The sequence below is a fragment of the Protopterus annectens genome, chromosome 3.part1 (genome assembly GCF_019279795.1).
Source record: "Protopterus annectens isolate FY-2018-M chromosome 3.part1, PAN1.0, whole genome shotgun sequence".
Taxonomy (NCBI): Eukaryota; Metazoa; Chordata; order Ceratodontiformes; family Protopteridae; genus Protopterus; species Protopterus annectens.
The window spans coordinates 431,558,723-431,580,792 of NC_056732.1; positions in this window are offsets into that span (position 1 = coordinate 431,558,723).

The window sequence follows — 22,070 nt, forward strand, 5'->3', positions numbered from 1 at the left end:
GGCGCGTTCCCGAGTCCGATGCCCGAGGGACCACACACATAGCCGGCCTTAGGCATAGGCCAAGTAGGCAGCCGTCTAGGGCGTTGCTCTACTCGGGGCACCTTTCCAGACTTTATTTGGTGTAGGTAGACCAGGAGGGGGGTAGCGGGTGATGTGGCGGTGGCAACTTCTGCCTAGGGCACCACTTAACCTAAGGCCACTCTTCCCGTGGGTAATACAGCAGTACCCACACCCAGACGCGGGTCATTGCTAGTATGGCATATCATCTATGGCAAGAATCCATATATTCCCAGACATAATGGCACAGCATAATGCCTGTCCGCCCAAACGCAGACATACGTCACCGGCGGCGGTGCGGACGTACTGCGCGAGATGTCCGTTACCAATGTCGACATTGTCTCGCTTTGTGAAACAAACTCCACATAGCGATTCAATACTAAACAGCGACGGAGAACCCGATGTCCCCGTGGCTGAGCTGTTCAACCTGTTCCGCCATGTTAAATGTGTGTAGCACAGCGGAACCGGCCCAAACCAAGCAACGGACATGTCTGTGGCTCAGTGAAAGTCGTCACGCAATGGTAAACCCATGTAATATTGCGACACAGGTCATACATACCGAGGGTTATTAATGGAAATAGGTCCGTTCGACCAGACCGTGTGCAATTAGTATAACAAGATCTACAACGGGTACACCGGCCAATCGGCGCACACGGTTATGAATAATTGGGGGGGGGTGACATGGTATCATAGACACGGACAAAACGTGCCCATGTGACTCATCTAACATTCGTACACGGTCAGGGCAGTTCCGTACACTGGGCGGACAAGACCAAACCCAAAGCACCACAGCAACACCCTGACAATCGAAGGCCTGTATGCGTAGGGGATATAAGCACCTGTCATCTGAACATCCCTGCGGTCACGACATATGCATCCTGGGCCATGAGCGAGGGGGAATAAGGAATGTTTAACATGCAGTACCGCACCTTTCCCAGCAGGAGAATGGATGCCTGTGACGTGCGTGAGTGCGGGGGGGGATATGTAAATGTACTTAAGTACCATGGGTATGCATATTAATGACACCGAACAGCTAACGAGTGGTCACAGTAACCGCAAACGTGAATGCAGTCACGTTTGAATTACGACTATAGAACATATAGATGTGAACGTGTACGTAATGCGTCCATGCTGCAAAGACTGTTACATGTATAAAGTTGTAAGTGCGTTCTGCACACGTCCGTCAACCGGATCAGACATATGTTACCGGAATAGTCACAACTAACACAAAACACGTAACCACACAGACCCAGTAAACATATATAAACAGAATACGGATATGCATGTGCGCCTGCGTGTAACCCACAATTCGGAAATGCGAGTGTGCGCGTGTGTGATCCACTGGAAGCAGGGAAGGTTAAGGATGTGTCCTCCACTCATTTACATTCATAATTGTAAAATATATGCTTAAATAGTACTTATTGATTCCATGCTTTGGAATCGTAATGCTACAATTATACACATTGATATAAAATATCCTGATCAACACACTACATTCTAAGGTTTACTCACAACAATTATCAACTATGTTTCAAGATACTGATTGTATTTACCAATATTGTATTTATATTAACACATTGTTGTCGTATTATTGTTTCCATGAAGTAATGTATGTAACACTGATTTGTATATGTCACGTTATAATCAAGACTTGGAGCACTGTCCACTTAACTATGAGCAGGTTTATTGATTATTTGACTTTAAACTGACTCTGAAGGAAGTGTATAAGGGACGACTATGTAATGCATTTCAGACTCTCGACGATGCCCCATGTTAGTAGGTGAAAGAGCTCAGTATCTTTTGACTGTGGAGTCTATCGTTTTTGTCATTGTCTGTTTTGGCCGATATATGTTCAATAATGTCATTTATGAAGATGGCCAGGACGCAAGGTTTGCTGTATTCCCGCTTACTGGCACGTGGATATAGATAGGCCAAGTAATACATAATATGGGTAGTCAAGCAGACATCCGCGATTGGGGAACATACAGCGGCAGTCAAAACCACTGGCCAGATGGTGACAGTCCAACACGTTCTACACTTTACATATGCACATCGGTGTCCATTGTAGGACTCCAAAAATAGTTCCGTTTGCACCTTCGACCCGTTGTGATCGACCAGACAGAGTGTCAGCCGTGACTACGGCACAGCTAGACATATGCACCACCAGCGTGTTTAAGGTTGATGATACCTGTCCATGAAATGCAGGACATATGAACAGAAATCCCCAGATTGTCGTGTCCATAGAAGTGCGTCCACATCCCAGTCCCGCACACATGAAGGATGTGTAATGCGTACCGTGGGGGGTTGCAGCCATGGGATCCTGGGTATGCAAAATGGGGCTCGGTGTTGTTTGGCAGATAATCCGTTGTCCCGCCCGTGGGAGGGCTGTGGGTATAGCACGTGCCTTAGTCCCCACTAAGGATGCAAAGCATCCACTGGGTAATGCTAAAAGCAGGTGTGAAATGTGTTCAGCCCTACATCAGTGTCCAGTAGGCAATTCCCATGGATGGACAAGTGTACGACCAAGATGGCACCTATAACTGGACACCTGGTGGAATTACACAGCTGCGGTAAGGCATAACACAGGAAATACATATAGGGACTACAGTAGACACTCCCCATACAAAGTCAGACCGCCGTGCGAATACCGGCGTATACAGCACTCGATCTGCCAGCAACAACATGAGGATCACTCGCTTCCATACTGCGGAACAAATGGGCGACCTGTGGAACACATACTAATGGCATACTAACAACCTCAACTACGAAGGTCATACGATGTTTCAACACTAGCGTTCCCGCATATAACGAACATGCTTCAATGAATAAATAGGGTATGCATGTTCTGTCTGTTTTATATTGACAATACAGTGGCGTATATGTCCTACTGGGCCTTCTGAGGATTACTTAAAGCACTTGCCAACCTGCAGCATTACATCAATACCATTTGGGTTAATCGTAGTAGAACATGGGTTTCATAGCACAACATAATATGTGTAGTCAAACACACATCCGCGATTGGGGAACATACAGCAGCGGTCACAACCACTGGCCAGATGGACACAGCCCAACATGTTCTACATTTTACATATGCACATTTGTGTCCATTGCAGGACCCAAAATTTCTCCTTAAGTAAGTGTGGGCAGCATACTGCGATCGTGTGAACCAGAAGAGGTGCCAGCCGTGACTACGGCACAGGTAGATATATGCACCACAAGCGTCTTCAAGGGTGATGACAACCGTCCATGAAATGCAGGACATATGAATAGGACTCCCCAGGTTGCTGCGTCCATACACGTGCGTTCACATCCCATTTCCGCACACATGAAGGGTGTGCAAGGGGTACTGTCGAGGGTTGCAGACATGGGATCGTGGGTATGCAAAAATGGGTCTCGGTGTGGATTGGCAGATGATTCGTTGTCCCGCCCCGTGTGCGGGACGTGGCCATGGCATATGCGTTACTCCGCACTAATAATGCCGATCATCCACCGGAAATGCAGAATGCAGCTGTGAAATGTTTACAGCCCTATACTAGTGTCCAGTAGGCAGTTCCCATGGATGGACAAACGTACGGCCAAGATGGCACCCATAGCTGCAAACCTGGGGGAATCCCACAGCTGTTGCAAGGCATAACCCAGGAAATACAGATAGGGACTACAGTAGACACTCCCCATACAAAGCCAGACCGCTGGGCAGATACCAGCGTACACAGCACTCAATCTGCCAGCACATCAATGGGGATCACACGCTTCCATACAGTGGAACAGATGGGTGACCTGTGTAAACATACCAATGGCACAATCTCAACGTCGGCTGGGAATGACATACGATGGTCAAACTATGGCGTCCCACCAATGAAAGACATCCTTCGTGAATTAATAGGATTGATGTCAATAGACCATGGCAAACACCCAATGAACAGGAAAGACTTGCTGGCACCCTATGGCCACAAACCATGTCACACATAGGTAGATGGAACAGTCAACTTAAACATTTCGTCCACGACACCTCCGATATGGTATCCAAAGGTTCTTCATAGACATGTATGCGCTATCACCCGTAGGCCCCGTGGAGACTTACACATAACATGGAAGTATCCAAGCTTTAAATGTCCACCCTTACACTTCCATTTGTCACTTTCTATGCGAACAATGAACATGTAGCCACAGCATAGAAAGCACAGACGCACTGCTAACGAAACACACACATGTCAACATCACAGAAAGCATACTATGAACACACGTATTACATGATATTGTACTATGAAACACAAACAAACCAGCAACCTGCGGCAAGAATAGTCCCCGTAGTTCGACACAACACAAGTCTTCGTAACATTTAAACAGTTTATTAAAACATGCAACGTTTTTGTTGTTTCCATAACGTCTGCAGAAAAAAGCAAAGTCTAAGAATGTTCACAATCAACAATGTGAGTCTTAACAAGATTTTAAATATCACATTGTTGATTGTGAACAGTTTAAGAATTTGCTTTTTCAGAAGAAGTTGTGAAAGCAACGGAAACACACACACACACGGAAGGGACAGGAGACGAACCTACGCCTATCTACATGAACTCACTACAGTATGAAGCATTTACAGAACGCGCTACCGAGTTTACTGAACAGAGCGCTGTCAGAGGCATACTTGTAGGCTGGTGACATCACCCGCAAGACAATAGTTGGCAATAGCCAAGGTATGTGTTGCGGAGCGCCTAAAAGCATGTTCATTCGCAGAGGCAGCTGGAAACACACACACACACACACACACACACACACACGGAAGGGACGGGAGACGAACCTACGCCTATCTACATGAACTCACTACAGTATGAAGCATTTACAGAATGCGCTACCGAGTTTACTGAACAGAGTGCTGTCAGAGGCATACTTGTAGGCTGGTGACATCACCCGCAAGACAATAGTTGGCAATAGCCAAGGTATGTGTTGCGGAGCGCCTAAAAGCATGTTCATTCGCAGAGGCAGCTGGAAACACACACACACACACACACACACACGGAAGGGACGGGAGACGAACCTACGCCTATCTACATGAACTCACTACAGTATGAAGCATTTACAGAACGCGCTACCGAGTTTACTGAACAGAGTGCTGTCAGAGGCATACTTGTAGGCTGGTGACATCACCCACAAGACAATAGTTGGCAATAGCCAAGGTATGTGTTGCGGAGCGCCTAAAAGCATGTTCATTCGCAGAGGCAGCTGGAAACACACACACACACACACACGGAAGGGACGGGAGACGAACCTACGCCTATCTACATGAACTCACTACAGTATGAAGCATTTACAGAACGCGCTACCGAGTTTACTGAACAGAGTGCTGTCAGAGGCATACTTGTAGGCTGGTGACATCACCCGCAAGACAATAGTTGGCAATAGCCAAGGTATGTGTTGCGGAGCGCCTAAAAGCATGTTCATTCGCAGAGGCAGCTGGAAACACACACACACACACACACACACACGGAAGGGACGGGAGACGAACCTACGCCTATCTACATGAACTCACTACAGTATGAAGCATTTACAGAACGCTACCGAGTTTACTGAACAGAGTGCTGTCAGAGGCATACTTGTAGGCTGGTGACATCACCCGCAAGACAATAGTTGGCAATAGCCAAGGTATGTGTTGCGGAGCGCCTAAAAGCATGTTCATTCGCAGAGGCAGCTGGAAACACACACACACACACACACACACGGAAGGGACGGGAGACGAACCTACGCCTATCTACATGAACTCACTACAGTATGAAGCATTTACAGAACGCTACCGAGTTTACTGAACAGAGTGCTGTCAGAGGCATACTTGTAGGCTGGTGACATCACCCGCAAGACAATAGTTGGCAATAGCCAAGGTATGTGTTGCGGAGCGCCTAAAAGCATGTTCATTCGCAGAGGCAGCTGGAAACACACACACACACACACACACACACGGAAGGGACGGGAGACGAACCTACGCCTATCTACATGAACTCACTACAGTATGAAGCATTTACAGAACGCTACCAAGTTTACTGAACAGAGCGCTGTCAGAGGCATACTTGTAGGCTGGTGACATCACCCGCAAGACAATAGTTGGCAATAGCCAAGGTATGTGTTGCGGAGCGCCTAAAAGCATGTTCATTCGCAGAGGCAGCTGGAAACACACACACACACACACACACACACACGGAAGGGACGGGAGACGAACCTACGCCTATCTACATGAACTCACTACAGTATGAAGCATTTACAGAACGCGCTACCGAGTTTACTGAACAGAGCGCTGTCAGAGGCATACTTGTAGGCTGGTGACATCACCCGCAAGACAATAGTTGGCAATAGCCAAGATTTGTGTTGCGGAGCGCCTAAAAGCATGTTCATTCGCAGAGGCAGCTGGAAACACACACACACACACACACACACACACACACACACACACACACACACGGAAGGGACGGGAGACGAACCTACGCCTATCTACATGAACACACTACAGTATGAAGCATTTACAGAACGCGCTACCGAGTTTACTGAGCAGAGCGCTGTCAGGAGGCATACCCCTACGTGGGTGGTATCATTTGCAGAGGCAATGCGCCCGATCGGGAGTTAGGTCAGAGTGCGCAGTCACGCAGCCTGTTACCATCCCAAGGTCGCCGTGCAGTAACACGTTAGTGCTGCAGTCGGGAATACCAAGTAACTACTGATCAGTACATCACTGCCTACTGGGCATGCTCAGACACTTAGACTCGGCACAGAGCAGACATGCATACACATGGTGCGACGGCATGGGTGGCGGAATGTGGACCGTCGTGTGTGTCCAGCCACACAACAGAAACCTGGCCATGCCACAGACGTGGCCGTTGCGAAGGGGATACAGGCATGCACCCGGGGTATAGCTGCAGTCGGGCGCGGTGTGCACTGTGCTGTGTGTCTATCTACACAGCTGCCTACTGGGCATGCTCAGACACTTAGAGTCGGCACAGAGCAGACATGCATACACATGGTGCGACGGCATGGGTGGCGGAATGTGGACCGTCGTGTGTGTCCAGCCACACAACAGCAACCCGCCATGCCACAGACATGGCCGTTGCAGCGGGAATATCTAGGTGCAATTAACCATGTGTAGGACTGGCCTACAGTTTGTTGCATGCTACAGACAACCCTCCCAAACACAGGATACCTGCACAGATGTCCTGAGGACACTGGTGAGTGGGCATGCTCTCACAACAGCACCGTATTGGGTGACATGAACCACCCATACATAGACTGGGAACATTACCCATGGCACAACACACTACGCCACCGGTCCCAGGTGTTCTCACACCTGGCCACTGTTAAACAGCCATGCACCATACATACTAGGGGGGGATGTCTGACAGTTCTGCCCATCACACATGGTGAGGATATGCCCCACACAGGATGTACAGCCCTCAATGGTGATGCCAGACCGTATAGTGGATCCACTGGTCATCCACATCCTGTAACCAACACCGCATGGGGGACCTAAGTGATGACCTCTCCACAACAAACCACACACATCATACGACCGGTGTGGTACCCTACAAGTCCTCCATGCCAGTGTTGAACACAGGCCAGACCGGCAACCGCCTAACGAATGCCTTCTCTGAGCACCCACATGCATGTCTGCAACAGGCAAACATGATAACATCAGGACCTTGTCCACCACAGGTAGGCACATGGTGTGGTGGACCCCAGCCACTGACTAGCTGTACATCAACAGTTGGAGCTGATACATGACAGAGCAATGTCAGTACCAGGGAAACCATCTCCCATTCATACCGGCGTCACCATACGGCCACACATACAATCATCCACGGCCGCTTGTGGGAGTGGTACTGCAGAGGGCACATGAGACAACCATAGGGCCTTCCCTAACTGTGGTAAGGACATGGTTGGGGGCACACAGACTTGGCTGGAAATGGTCCAGAATGGTACAACGGTCACTGCACCCACAGACATTGTCTGCAAACCAGCGGACATGTTCCATGCATACATCCCCCCCCCCAAGAGGGGACATATCCATCCCACCAGAGTGTAGCCTCCCAAACATCTCATATGGCCTGGAGTGATCCCATATCTCTATGGCGGTTGACACAGCACCAATGGGCACCGATGGTGTCCCTGGCTGTGTGCTACCCATCCTCATTGAGGCCCTCGGCCCACACATGCGGCCACTGTGTCATGTTAGCCTTACTATGGGCTATGTCCCCAATGGATGGCATATGGCATCTGTGGTCCCACTATGCCAGGGTAGTGCTCTTATGGACTGTAGACAGCCACACCCTATCCGCTTGACAAGCCTTGTCTGCAAAGCTGTGCGGAGGTCCATACAGGTGCCCATGGATACAGACAGCGGTGTACAGCCAATACCGGAACATACCCACAACAACATAGTCAAGGGCGGATCCTGCCTCCCAAACCTGCTCGTCCTGTCTGGAGTGGTCACCAAGGCCATTGATGGGGATACGCTGGTTTGCACACAGTACCATGACCTGGTGGGAGCGTTCAGAGCACACTCCACATGGGACTCATGGAAAGGCTCGCCAGCATACATGTGGGGACATATGTCACCCGATGCTTCTCAGAAAGGTTGGAGGTCACACCACACAGGGTTGGTGTTCCTGGTGCCTTGTCACACTCATATCTGGTCTCCAGTGGAGGCCCACAGGGCTCAGTCCTGGGCCCCTGCCATATGGCATTCGACCTTCCAATGTGCATGCAATCATAGGGGATTGTGGCAGACAAGGTATGCAGATGACTACGCACCGCCACCATACCCAACACCCCATGTGACACGGACATCCACCTAGGGCGTCATAGACATGGATAACTGGTGCCAGAGCCATGGCCTGCTACTACATGCCAGAGAAGGTGCAGACCTACCCAGTGTGAAGGACATGTTCAGCCCAATGTCACATGTAGGTGGTAAGCCATTCCAGATGGTGGACATGTTCATGGAAATGGCTACAACACCTGTCGTTAACCTCTGTCAACACACACAATGGCAATGTGGGTGTGAAGACATTCCACTGTGGCCTCCTGGTCTGGAAGGAATCGCATCGACATCAGGGGTGTTCATTGTACCCCTGTACACATCACACACCAGAGCAATGACTGCGTACAATGGCACATCTGGCCTGTAGCTAACCTGACGCCTGCAGCACTCGGAAGGACCGCAAACGTTACACAAGGCGGGGATGACGGTGCTAGGACATGTGTCACAAGCTGCACGACCAAGGGGACTCCGGCTGTAAACCTTCACAGCACATCTGCTCTGTGGTGATCTGTGCCTGGCATACACGGCCATGTCTGACCTGGGTGACATGGGCATATTCCACTTCCTAGGCTCCAGGCAAACACGGGCACAGAAGCGACTGTCACACACATCACCACAAAGATGAGTGTGACGTGCTGGGGGAACAGGGTCAACGGCCGGAGACCCCCTACAACACGTAGAGGAGTGCCAGCCCATGTGAAGGAAAGGCCCTGACTGCCTTCGTCCAGGAGTAATAATGACGTGTGGATGTGTGGATATAGTTATGCGCCAGGCATCATCTGTGTGTCAGTGCTGGACGAGGGACTGGGGACTGATGGATGTGGCATCCCCATCCTGAGGGGTGTTAGCAGCCACACACAGTCATGCTAGGTCCACACATGTCGTAGGGCACATACCCTGTTATGTACATGTGCGCCTATGTTCCTATGTAGGGGTCCATGCCGGGTGCGGGTACCTGTGCTATGCTGATGTTGCCAGACATGCCTGTGGGTACCCCACGACTACGCGTGGGGAACTAATTACAGTGCTCCCAGTAGGCACATGCAAGTACACCATCATTGTCATACGGGTTAACTGAACCAACATGGTGCTACACATGTAACCACCACGCATACTGTGTACACAGATCAATGAATGCTGCACCTGTCCTGCATGGTATGTCTGCTGCATGATGTCAGTGCACAACCCACATCACATACACACCTGTCACCAGCCATACACACACACCACAACATACACATCACGTACTATGCGGACACAGGTATCACATACACCTCTCACTATCTTGTCCACCCTGTGCATCAGAATATGTTTGCATAACCATGCACTGATGGTGTAGCTCACAGTTATGCGGCAGAGACTTCATCATATGCACAGGGTGATGTGTGCCACAGGCATGGGCTGTACCAATGGATGACATCATGTGTGTGTGTAAGGGCCTGTGCATTGACTGGGCATGACTGTGTAGATTGCATGTGGGTGTGGTGGAGCCCTACAGTCGTGTTTGCTGTGTGTGGGTTTGTGTGTACACAGTTCAGTCATCTGTGATGCCTACACGGGGTATGCTTGGCAGCCCCAGACTGTACAGTGCAGGTGTTACGGCTCACTGTGTCCGGCTGCCGCGACGTGACCCGTGCCTGCCTGGGGTCGCACGGGCACGACCGGGTGTAGGTACAGACAGTCCACTCTCCGATGTCACATGTCCGCTGGAAACGTGCCCACGCCGGGGCCATCCAGGGCCACGCCCACGTGGCCTGCTCTGTCCTGGTGTGGTCGGTGTAGTAGCAGCTGCACTGCTGCTGCTACCAGCACTGTGTGGGTGGGCATGGGAGGTGGCACGCACACGCTGACCTGCACCAGGTGGTGTTGCTGGCCTACGCCCACGTGCCCTATGCCTCACCCCTACCTGGTGTTCCTGCACGGACAGCCCACGCTCAAGGATGGCCATGCCTCGGTCGAGGATACCAGCCATCTCACCCAATCTCCTATCCAGAACATCGGCAAGATGCTGTTGGGCATTCGCCAATGCCTGGATGTTGTCATTCAAGGAACGGATTGCAGACCTCTGCAGCCTCTGCCCTTCCTGGTTCTGCCGTTCGGCACGTGCCTGCGCCGCCATTACAGTCTGGAACATGCGTCTGGTTATACCAGCTGCTGCACCCTGTACGGCAGGTGTATGTCTAGCGGTGCTCCCCCTACGAGCAGCACCTGCCACATGCCTGCGTGGCACTGCACCAGTCATTACACTGGCAACATCGTGTGTACCCACACCTTCTGCAGCCACCACACATTCCTGCTCGGTGCCAACAGACGCTGACTGACCGTCATCTATGGGCAACGGTGTTGGGGTATGTGTCGGCATCCGAACCATGTTCAGGGATGAAGGGGACGTAAGTGTGATGTTCTCCAATGGCAGAGTGTCTGCCTGTGACGACCCTGCCTGTGCCTCATGCACATGGTCATCACCACTAGTATCTGTGGGGACACTAGCATCAGCTGGACCGCAGGAGGGGAACTCACCTACAGCACCTGTCAATACAAAGGCATACCGTCAGTTACAATACAGACACACACACACACACACACACACACACACACACACACACACACACACACACACACACACACAGACATCATGCATGTGATAATGCAGGTGGCATGCAGCATTCACACACCACAGACCAGTGAATGTAGACCAGACATTCCTAGTGGCAGTATGCACACTGCCCTGGTGGGAACAGTACAACAGGCAGGTGTCTTTTAGTAGGCATGCAGTACACACATTCATGGTAGTTTGCATGCATCACCGTGATACACCGTGTGGCCACGGGCGAGTTGACAGTACACATGTCTGCCGACACTATGTCATGTACACCGCAAACATGTGTGGTATCATGTGGACATGTGACGATGGTGTCCCACCGCATGCACCACATCACAATGGCTGTCATGGTGCAGTGTTATGTGTACAGTCTACAGATACAATGTATGGGTAACAGGGATGTCTGTGCAGGTGCGGTTGGTGTGAGCTGTGTACATAGCTGTACAGTGTGGAGTGCGGGCACTGTGCCACTGCACAGTAGCAGGACACAGTTATGTTTCTGTGTGATGCGTGACCTGGACGCATTACATTGCCATGTCTGTAAGTCAGTTCAGCCGCTCAGCAGCACGTATGTGGTGGATATTGGAGGCACCTGTAGTAGCTGTGGAGAGGCATTCCATGTCAGTGGTGTACTACATCGGATGTCCAGGGGGGCCACTACAGTGATGAGCCCACTATGTGTGTACAGGGTGCAACGGTGACTACCCACTGTGGATGTACTGTGTGGCAACATGCCTGTAGGTATCGACCATGGCCTTGTCTGTCTGGGTCATTGACAATTGTGTGTGGTGGACATCGTGCACATGGCCCTGTGGTGGCCCATGTGACATACAACCATACTAGTGTAAGGTGTCACATTCCCTACAGATATGCAGACAGTGTGGATGTCTGCTATGTCGTGCATAGGTCATGTCATGGTGTGACAATGTTGCAGCCAGACATCCACGTGCATGGGACATGGCATGTGCCATGTCACAACGTGTGCACCCGATGCAGGGGCATAGGTCACATTGGTAACACCTGTGCTCTGGCAAGATCACAGCTCACTATGTGGTACTGTGTGCATACTGCAGAGGCATACCGATGCATACTACACATGCAGCCATTGTGGAACACCTACACCATTGTATGCATAGCTGAATGCACGTAACACACCAATAGGTCGTGTGGTGTCATGCCACTCTACGCTAACGGTTGTATCTACTGTACATGGGTGGTGTGTGTGTCGGGTGGTGCAACCTGTATACCGTGACTGGGGCACACACAGGTGTGCATGTCATGCCTGGACACATGGGGAATATCAATACACCATATCATGCCTTTGACTAGCAACAGACTTACCTGCAACAGACCCTTGTGTTTGCGACACGCCAGACGTACCTGTAAAGGGATGACACAAAGGTATACACATTATCCATTACTATCGCCACAGTCAGCAGTGTGCATGTCACATCATGCATCTGTGAGTTAGCATGTGCTATGCACATGTCTGCTAACACAACATAGCATACTGTAGTATGCGTCTTGTGTGGCCATATACCTGGCATGTATGGCTATATTATGTGTTGTACTATGACACCCACCCCCACGCCACTTATCATACAAACATGCAACCCTGACTTACCATGCAGCTCCAAGCTCATAGTTCGGGAGACACCCACCTCCACGATGGACGCATGGGTTTCTGCGTGTTGTTCCGTGGGTGTCCCCAGACTGGCCAGGAGCTCCTCCGTGGCTGTGAGTGGGGGCTGGGTTGGTGGCCCACCACCTGTCCCACGTTGTTGTCTGGCGATTGCAGCGGCACGCTGTCTTGCATGCCGGATCAGGTCTGTGCAGTGCCTGCGGATCTGCTGATAAGTGCGGTTGTATCCGCCCAGGCTGTTCACCCTCCTGCACATCTCCTCCCACATCTCCTGTCGCTCCTGTGCCTGCTGTGGCACATGACTAAATAACATGTCATGATTAGTATGGAGGTATGGTATGATCACCTCCTCCTCCTGTCGACTGAATGCAGGAAGCCGGGATCGTGGCATTATCTGTAAGACATAATGATGGTGGCAGGTCACATTTACACTGCTGTGCTGGCATACTGTTGGAGATACATTGCTATGACAAGTACGACATCTGCACAGTAATCTGTGAAAGGCATCGTGGCAGTGACACAGCCGATGTGTTGGCTTCACACCATTGAGCAGTGTGTGTCACATCATATCTGTTTGCCACCCCATCACACTGTACACGCACCATGTAGATGTTAGCCAGCTGTGGACATGTGTACCTGGCTGCACCTGTGTCCATATCACTGGCATAGGTCCCCATGTGACGCCGGTGCTGCTGTTCACCTGGACGCTGTGTATATGTCAGTACACATCACGACTGTAGCCATTGTGAACATCAGCAGTGGCACTGTACACATACACATGGACACCTGCACATGCATGTGTTGTGCCATGTACATCCACACAGCACTGTACGGGTGTTGGACAACTTGCCACAGCTCACCTGTGTTGCACATGTGATAGACATAGGGCAATGTGTAACCATGACACATTAGCAGGACAGGCCATGCATAGCATGTACACACACACATTGTCCAGAGCATCACACAGCACCTGTGACACCACAGGGTGCATCACCGCCACATTACTGCTGTGTATGGTTGATAGTGAGAGTGCCTTTTGTCCATTGCACCATGTAGGACTGTGATAGCTCATGCAGCCTTGCTGGGCAGGTCTGCATGGTATGGCAGGGTATGCCACATACATGGCACTGGGTTGTGATCCACCTGGGGGTTTACGATATTGGCAGGGTGGCTGTCCATTCCATATGTCATTGCTATGTGTATATGGACATTCAACATGTCTATCGCCATGGTGTGGACACTGGCCTCAAGCGAGGTATGCTGCACGCTGCTTGCTGAGGGTGTGTCTGGTGCATGCAGGTATCACACATCCATGCATACACTGTAACCCTGGCAGGTGCTATGTGCTGGGATATTGATCAACACAGTGCTGTATGTGGACACACACCGCTATCCCGTGCACATGGATGGTTGCCTGCACTGATGTGGGTACCACATATGTGTACATCCAGTGCCTGCTGCCACCCCATGTCTGCTGCTGCACTACACACCGCCATCCCTCCCTCTGTGAATGTGGTGTTGGGCACAGCATAGGTATCCATGTATGGGGACAGGGATGTTCACATAGCAGGGTCACTGATGGTATCGTCGATCAGACCATACGCCTATGACGCACCCCTCACACATATAACCCATTCATATTGTTGTTCACAATGGTGACACAGCTATATTGCTATGCCGGAGACATTCACAGCCATACATACACAGATGCATGCACGTCCATCTGTGGCATGGCCTGGACTATTGGTGTGGTTCAGCACATTACATGTTTGACTGCAGCTGGCGCAGACCTACTGTGCACATGTCTACACGGTAAGCCTGTTCTACAGTAGGCATCTGTGATGTGCTGTGCACATCTCATATCTGCACATTTGGTTGGTGTCCATCGGTCCACGGGCCAGTGGTGGGACACACAGGGATGTTGCTGAACATATATGCATGCAACCCTGTACAGCTGTAACACTAGCCTCTCAGATGCTCATGTGTCGTGGACGTGAACACCGTACACACACATGTGGTTGTGGGCTGCCGTCCATACCCATCTCCTCCTGTGGGTTGCTATCATCCCACACACTCCTTGTATTGTATGTTCAGGCTATGCACCTATGTGGGGCTTGTGGGCATGCAATACGATACTATATGCCTTTGCACCCATCACAGACAATGTCACACAGGTACACCGGCAGCCGTACACATCACAGCTTGTTGTCAGCACGTCACATGTGGTACACACATAACACATCTCCTGTGGGACATGGTCATTTGTACGGGCATGTCCAGCAGTCACATACCACAGCTACCCCTACATGACGGCTATGCAGGACATGTGTCTGTACAGCTACTGTGACATGTACACGAGCAATGCCCCCTACCTACATCACATGGTACTACCTGTGGAGTATGTGTGTCTGCATCCATGCTATGGCCATAGATGACAATTGTACATCAATATGTGCAACATACCTCATTGGGGTTGTCATGTGCACATGTTCCATGTGTCAATGCATTGTTTGTGTCTGTTGGGGTCATTGTTGTGCATGGTTTACATGGCTGACATAGCGTACTGTGTCTGATTCCAGGTACTTCATTGGGCTACCAGCATTGTACATTTCTACAGCACATTCCAGCCATCATGTAGCCAGCTTAGATGACAGTGGGAGGTGTTCCGCCATGTGCACATATGTCACACAGTACGAGGGTGACTGACACACATTGTCAGGACTGGGTTCTGACTGCTGTGGATGTGTGTACTGGTGTTGACAACCATGACTGCACCAGATGGTGTCTTCTGGATGTGTAACATTCACAACACACACCTACATTCACATAGCAGCACATCGTCCACGACAATGGACATTCCTGCATGAACACTGTGTACGGTATGTCTGTATGACCACTGCATATATCACTGGTAGCCACCAGCATGGCTGCCTACAACAGCGGTGTGTATCCTGTGCAAACATGGGTTACACCTGTCACAACACACCTGTGTCAGATGGCCCTGTAGTGGGTGACAGTGCAGTTCCATACATCATGTAACAGTATACATCGTGCACCAGTATGTTGCAGACATGTGAACGGCTGTGCTAGTCGACATATGCACACATGACACATCACCTGGTACACCGTGTCTGCCTTGCCACCTGCTATTGTGACCACCCTGTGATGACATTGTACGGCCCACATGGACTGGGACATGTGATGGCTCAATGGTGAATTAACCCTCCGGGTGTGTGTCTAGCCAGGTGTCCAGTAGCCAGTGGTCTGCACGCAGGGATAGTGTACATTGGCCTACTCTGTCACTGGGACTGTTGACTATGGTCATACTGTAGTTATGCAGGCATGTGGTGTTTGTCCAGTCTGATAGTCGTGTTCAACCACACTACCGTGGCACACATGACCTGTGGACATCTGCCTAAGGTGTGCAGCCCACATGTACATCTTCACATGCTATGCTGCCTGTGCAGCGGTGTCACATGTCTGTCTCCGGCAGGGCTGTCACAGGTAGGCACAGCATGCAGTGATGTGTGACAATGCTTACACCCTCCACTGTGCTGTACACAAGCACTGCACACACAGTACAGCACACATGTCATTTATCTGCAGTGCCTGGGACCTGCCTCCATGCCCTACACGGCACACCTGCCAGTCCAGATTGTACACAGATCATACCTCCCAGGCACATACCTGGACTGCAACACACACGGGTGGGTGGTTCCCACACCACACAGTGATTTACACACATACTGTATATTCCCAAGACACATTGCATCATAGGTAATCCATGTTCAGATACCCATGTTCGTGACCGCTACGCACATTGTGACACGCGACAGTGAATACACTGTACACCACAGGTTACATGCTGGTCGTGTTGGCATACTGTACATTGCACCTAGGACAGTTGCTACTGCTATGTATTGACAGCAACACGCCCTTCCCTAGTATGGACTCCCATGTACCCACACATGCTTGGCCATGCAGTACGCATAGCTGGGTGACACATTACACGACACATACCATACCTACACTACCCTCGGCATGCACCAAACCTCCATGTGTCTGTGTGCTATGCCTACACACATCCCCTCTGTTTGCTGAACATCCATGCTTCTCAGCCCTGCTAGCCACACCCTAAACACACAACCATAGCAGCATGCATGGTACATACACTCTACAGCCGGTATTACTGACATCCACTGACAGAGGTAGTTGATGGCATGGCACCCGCACGATGGACAGTCTACGTGCCTATGCCAACACTGATCACAGTGCACTTCTGCTACATTTACACACTGGTAGGGACCATGCTATTCCACACAGAGACATGGTGGTACTGGCCTTTTCACAGACGCCACAGTGGTATTCCTGTTCCATGCACACGTGCTGTATGGGCACATGTGCAGGCTGTTGCACGGTAGTTATGTTCACATGTGTGTGGTGTGTCACTTGACAGTCATGGTGTGTCCTCATGGTGCATCACATACTCCACAGCTAGCTACCTACACATGACTGCCATACATTGCAGTGTGGGCCCTCACGCAGTGTGGTGGTATGTCTCTGCTGTTTGACTACATCCACATTCAATGCAGCATACAACAGTCATGCAGGCATTGCCAACACAGATGTTGCTGGCATCGTGCCTGCCAATGGGGTACCTACCAACAATACACACTCTCACTCACTACAGGGTTCCAATCCTTGGCTGGACATTGTATTAACCCTGTGGACACATACATAGTACTGCCATGCACATGTTATGTCCGGGAACACAGTCCCAATGTCACCTCAAATCTCCGTAGTTGTTGTATCCCGCCAACCTGGCTGTTACATGTCTCTGCAGCAGCACACTGCATTGACTGCTAGCCCATTCATGTATGTTGTGTACCCTGACCACCACACTACCACATCTATCACACTACACATGGGTGGTACTGCATTGCACGTATGGGGCTGCATTTGTACACCCATGACTGGGCCATTCAGTATGGCATTGGGCCACATCCTGACATACATGCTTCACACACTCATTGACTACCTGCATGCCTTTACTGGCACCCTTGTTGGGCTTCTGTGCGCCACAGCACACCACATCCCATGCTGGCCACCTGTCATACTATTGCATGGGTGGTTGGGGTGGTACAGAGGGTATCACATCAGACATGATCCGCTCTTTGCCCTTCAGCGCCATTCCACTTTATGCTATTGCCAATGTACACATCCAGCATCACATCGCACCTATGTCTCAGGATGTTACGCCATGTGCCTCCTGTACAGGTCACACAGTGGTGCAAGCATATCATGCTAACTACAACAAGTCAGGGACGTGTGACATTGCACAGTCCTCAGTCATGTGGCCCCTCATGCTCACTATTTGCATACGTACACTACCTGCTGTCACAGAGTATTGTCCATGCCTACATATACCACATCTACATACCTGGCAGCATTCTAGCTCATCCTACTCATATTGCTAACAACCATACAGGTGTCAGTGTGGCAGATATATCATGTAGATATCATTGCATCAGTTACATCACACATAGTGCATACACATCACCTTTGCATAGTGACAGTCATGCAGTGTGTATCACATGGATACTGTCCCTATACATGCATATCACGTTGTACATGGTTGCTGTACACACACATGCCCCACATGGTGCTGTGGTTGCCATATTCCACCATGGCGTGGGTACACATGTGCAGGACCACGCATTTCTGGACCGTATGTCTAGCTGATACCTTGGGTGCCCTTGTACCTGTGCCATACACACATGTACACGCGGGCAGTGTTACAATAACACATATGTGGTGTACCTTACACAATGGATACAACGTTACATGTCTCAGTATAGTCATGCTGTGATGTCTACCCGGCTCAGACAGTTTACATATGCAAATGACAGTCATGTAACACATCTGTACTCACCTGCATACCACTAACACAGGGGTGTAATCTACTCTGCCATGGGCCATGTTCTCCGCATTACTGATGCATGTAGTACTCCTACATGGCGTTTGCAGTGGGCAGGGTGGGAGGAGCAGTCCTGCATGTGTGCACACATGCCACATTGCTCAAGCCGGGCGTCTGTGTGACATCCACAGACTGGACACACACCGTGCTGTGGGACATAGGTCCTGTGCACATCCCACAGGGGCACACTGTGTCACTAGTCATGTGATAGCTCCCTTGCTGGTAGGGTGACACAGACCCATGGTACCACCACAGCGGAAGTACTGTATAGACATACAGTTGACATCCACTTCTGCCGTTCAGTGGACACTACCATGGGGGGGGGTGACACTACTGTGTACATTGCACATGTGTTTACACACGGCCCTGCCGGACATCATTGTGGCACACATTGCACCTGCTACGGAACGTTTGGACATGGTTACTTGCTGTTCCCTCCATTTCGGGTACCTATTCTGCTACTACACTGTCCCATATGTGCAGGCCATACATATCTTGTTTATGTACATAACATTAGGCCATCCCTCCATCATGCATGCTATGCCTGTGATACTGTCTATGATTTCTGAACATATCCATCATGACAGCTTTGCATTACACATAATTGACATAGTCACCCCTACTGCGTGGGATACGTGCACGTCGTGCGCACATTCCGTATGACATCGACGGTATATGCCCATGCACATGTGTGCTGTGACACTATACATACATGGCCTATCCCCTGCTGTGGGGCTTCATTGTTCGATATCCACTGACAGCATCGGCGTGGGTGGTGGCATTGTTCTGTGTTTGGAATCCCTATGGCGGACCTTGGGTTATCACGCCTGTGTACATGTTGTCCCACTGCTGTGCACACGTTGTCCACAGTCGTTGGTATGCTCCGCGGCTTAGCATTACATAACCACCTTTCACCACTCTCTGCCTAATGGACAGGTATCTTTACTTACACACATCGTTCACATACAGTGCAGATTAGTCATACGTATCATGCGTTACACATCAGTACATCTCGTGGGTTCGACATACCTTTCCGGCCTTCGCTTCTGTATTCGTCAATATCTTCCTCTCAGTATTTCCTTTCAATAGCGTTTGTGTTCGTTATGAACATACGGTTTGAATATCCAGGGAGTCTTCCTTTTATTCGTCGTCACCTGAGGCATGTGGGTTCATCACGCCAATAGCTGTTCCTCGGTGTGTACTTATGCGCATATCACTGGTGATCCTCCTCCATTCGTACGTTACCCGGGAAACTAGGCCATGGTTCATTCCTCGTGTGGCCGTTAGTTATTTGCACTACCTTCGTGGGGATGGTATGTATTGTGTAATGTTTGTGTGACTGCATACGCTATGTGTGGTGTCAGGTACATTACGCTGTGGTGTTAGCCGTGGATTGTGTGTGTTGGGTATGGTATTCTGTTTGACATGTGGGTGTCCGTGTCCTGGCGGCGTCTGTCGATGGCATTGTGCATTCAGATGTGTAACATAGCTGTTATATTCCTGTACACAACGGATGCAAGGATGCATCAGCTGCTGCTAGTGTTTCCCACGCGGCTTGTGGCGGGTATGCCGCTGTCATTGACTGCCTGTATGTTTTTGCTGCGGTTTTACCTGTTATCCCTTTGATATGTGCGATGGGGTATATCTGCGGATGTGGGTGACGGGTACGGGTGTGGGTCTTGCATTTATACATACAAGATATGCTTGTGTGTGTGCTCCATCCCTGCTTGGGGAGCTGCAGGTTACCTGTCTGTTGTTCTGGGAATGTTTGTTTTGTTGATGTCGTGTGGTGTCGGTATCGCCTGCATGTGTGCTTCCTGCACGTATTCCTCCTTCACATCGGTTATATATCTGCGGATGTTCGTCCGTGCCTACTATCCATTGGCATTTTGTCACTGATAGTTACGGTGATTGTGGTCCTATACTTGGGACGGCCTGTATGCTACCGGTAGCCTCCTATTCGTGTGCCGCTTGCTTACTTAACGGTCGTGGAACACACAGCGGTATTTACGGGACCGTAAGTGTTCACGATCGGTGCCGGGATAGCACATTCGTATTTTTGCCGTACATGCCTGATGCTGTGTAACGTTGCCGACGTATCGTGTTGAGTCTACCATATGGCCGCCATACATACGGTCATGGTTTGTACATGCGTCCTTTGCATCTCCTGTTGGCTATGGCCCTGTGGTACATTCTGGGACATTTCCGCTTTGCATCGCTTTTACGCCGCCACGCCAGCATAGCCACTGAGGAGATGTCAGTACTACTTTGTGGGTACTGCTGTACATACGCCTATGGTTCCTGTACTGTATGCCTACGCATGTTATTACACTCCGCCTGTGACATGTCACCTACATACACATTTTACAGTGGCACACACATTACACACACACAGCGGAACACACGACAACCTCACCTCACACATACACATATTGCCGCCATGGCTCTCAACCTTCCATTTCCAAAATGAGGAACACACACATTACTAATGTGGAACAAATGGGCATAATGTGGAACACATACTAATGGCATACTAACAACTTCAGCTAAGTAGGTCATAGGATGGTTAAAATATGCTGATTTACTTACAATGAAGAACCTTTAATGAATTACTATGATTAATTTCTATTTACCAGGATGTCATTTAAATACATTCCTAACAATGAATGTTTGACAGACATTTTCAATGTGGAACTTTGAGGAACTGCGAGGAACATGAACTGTTTTAGACCCCAAATGAGGTACGTTCCTCATAATGACGTACACTTGACTGGTAATCTGGTATGCTTGCCGCTTTCGCACCGACGGTTGCACACAATACCTACGTTGGCCGCATCGCCGGCGGCGGCGTGTACCTCCGCACTCATATCCTATGGATATGACACGCACATATCCCGTTACTGTAACGTGGACTGGTGATCATCCCGACACGCGGATATGTATTGATGCAGGTTGACATTTCCATGGCTGGCGTTCCCTGCTCTGCCCACCCTCC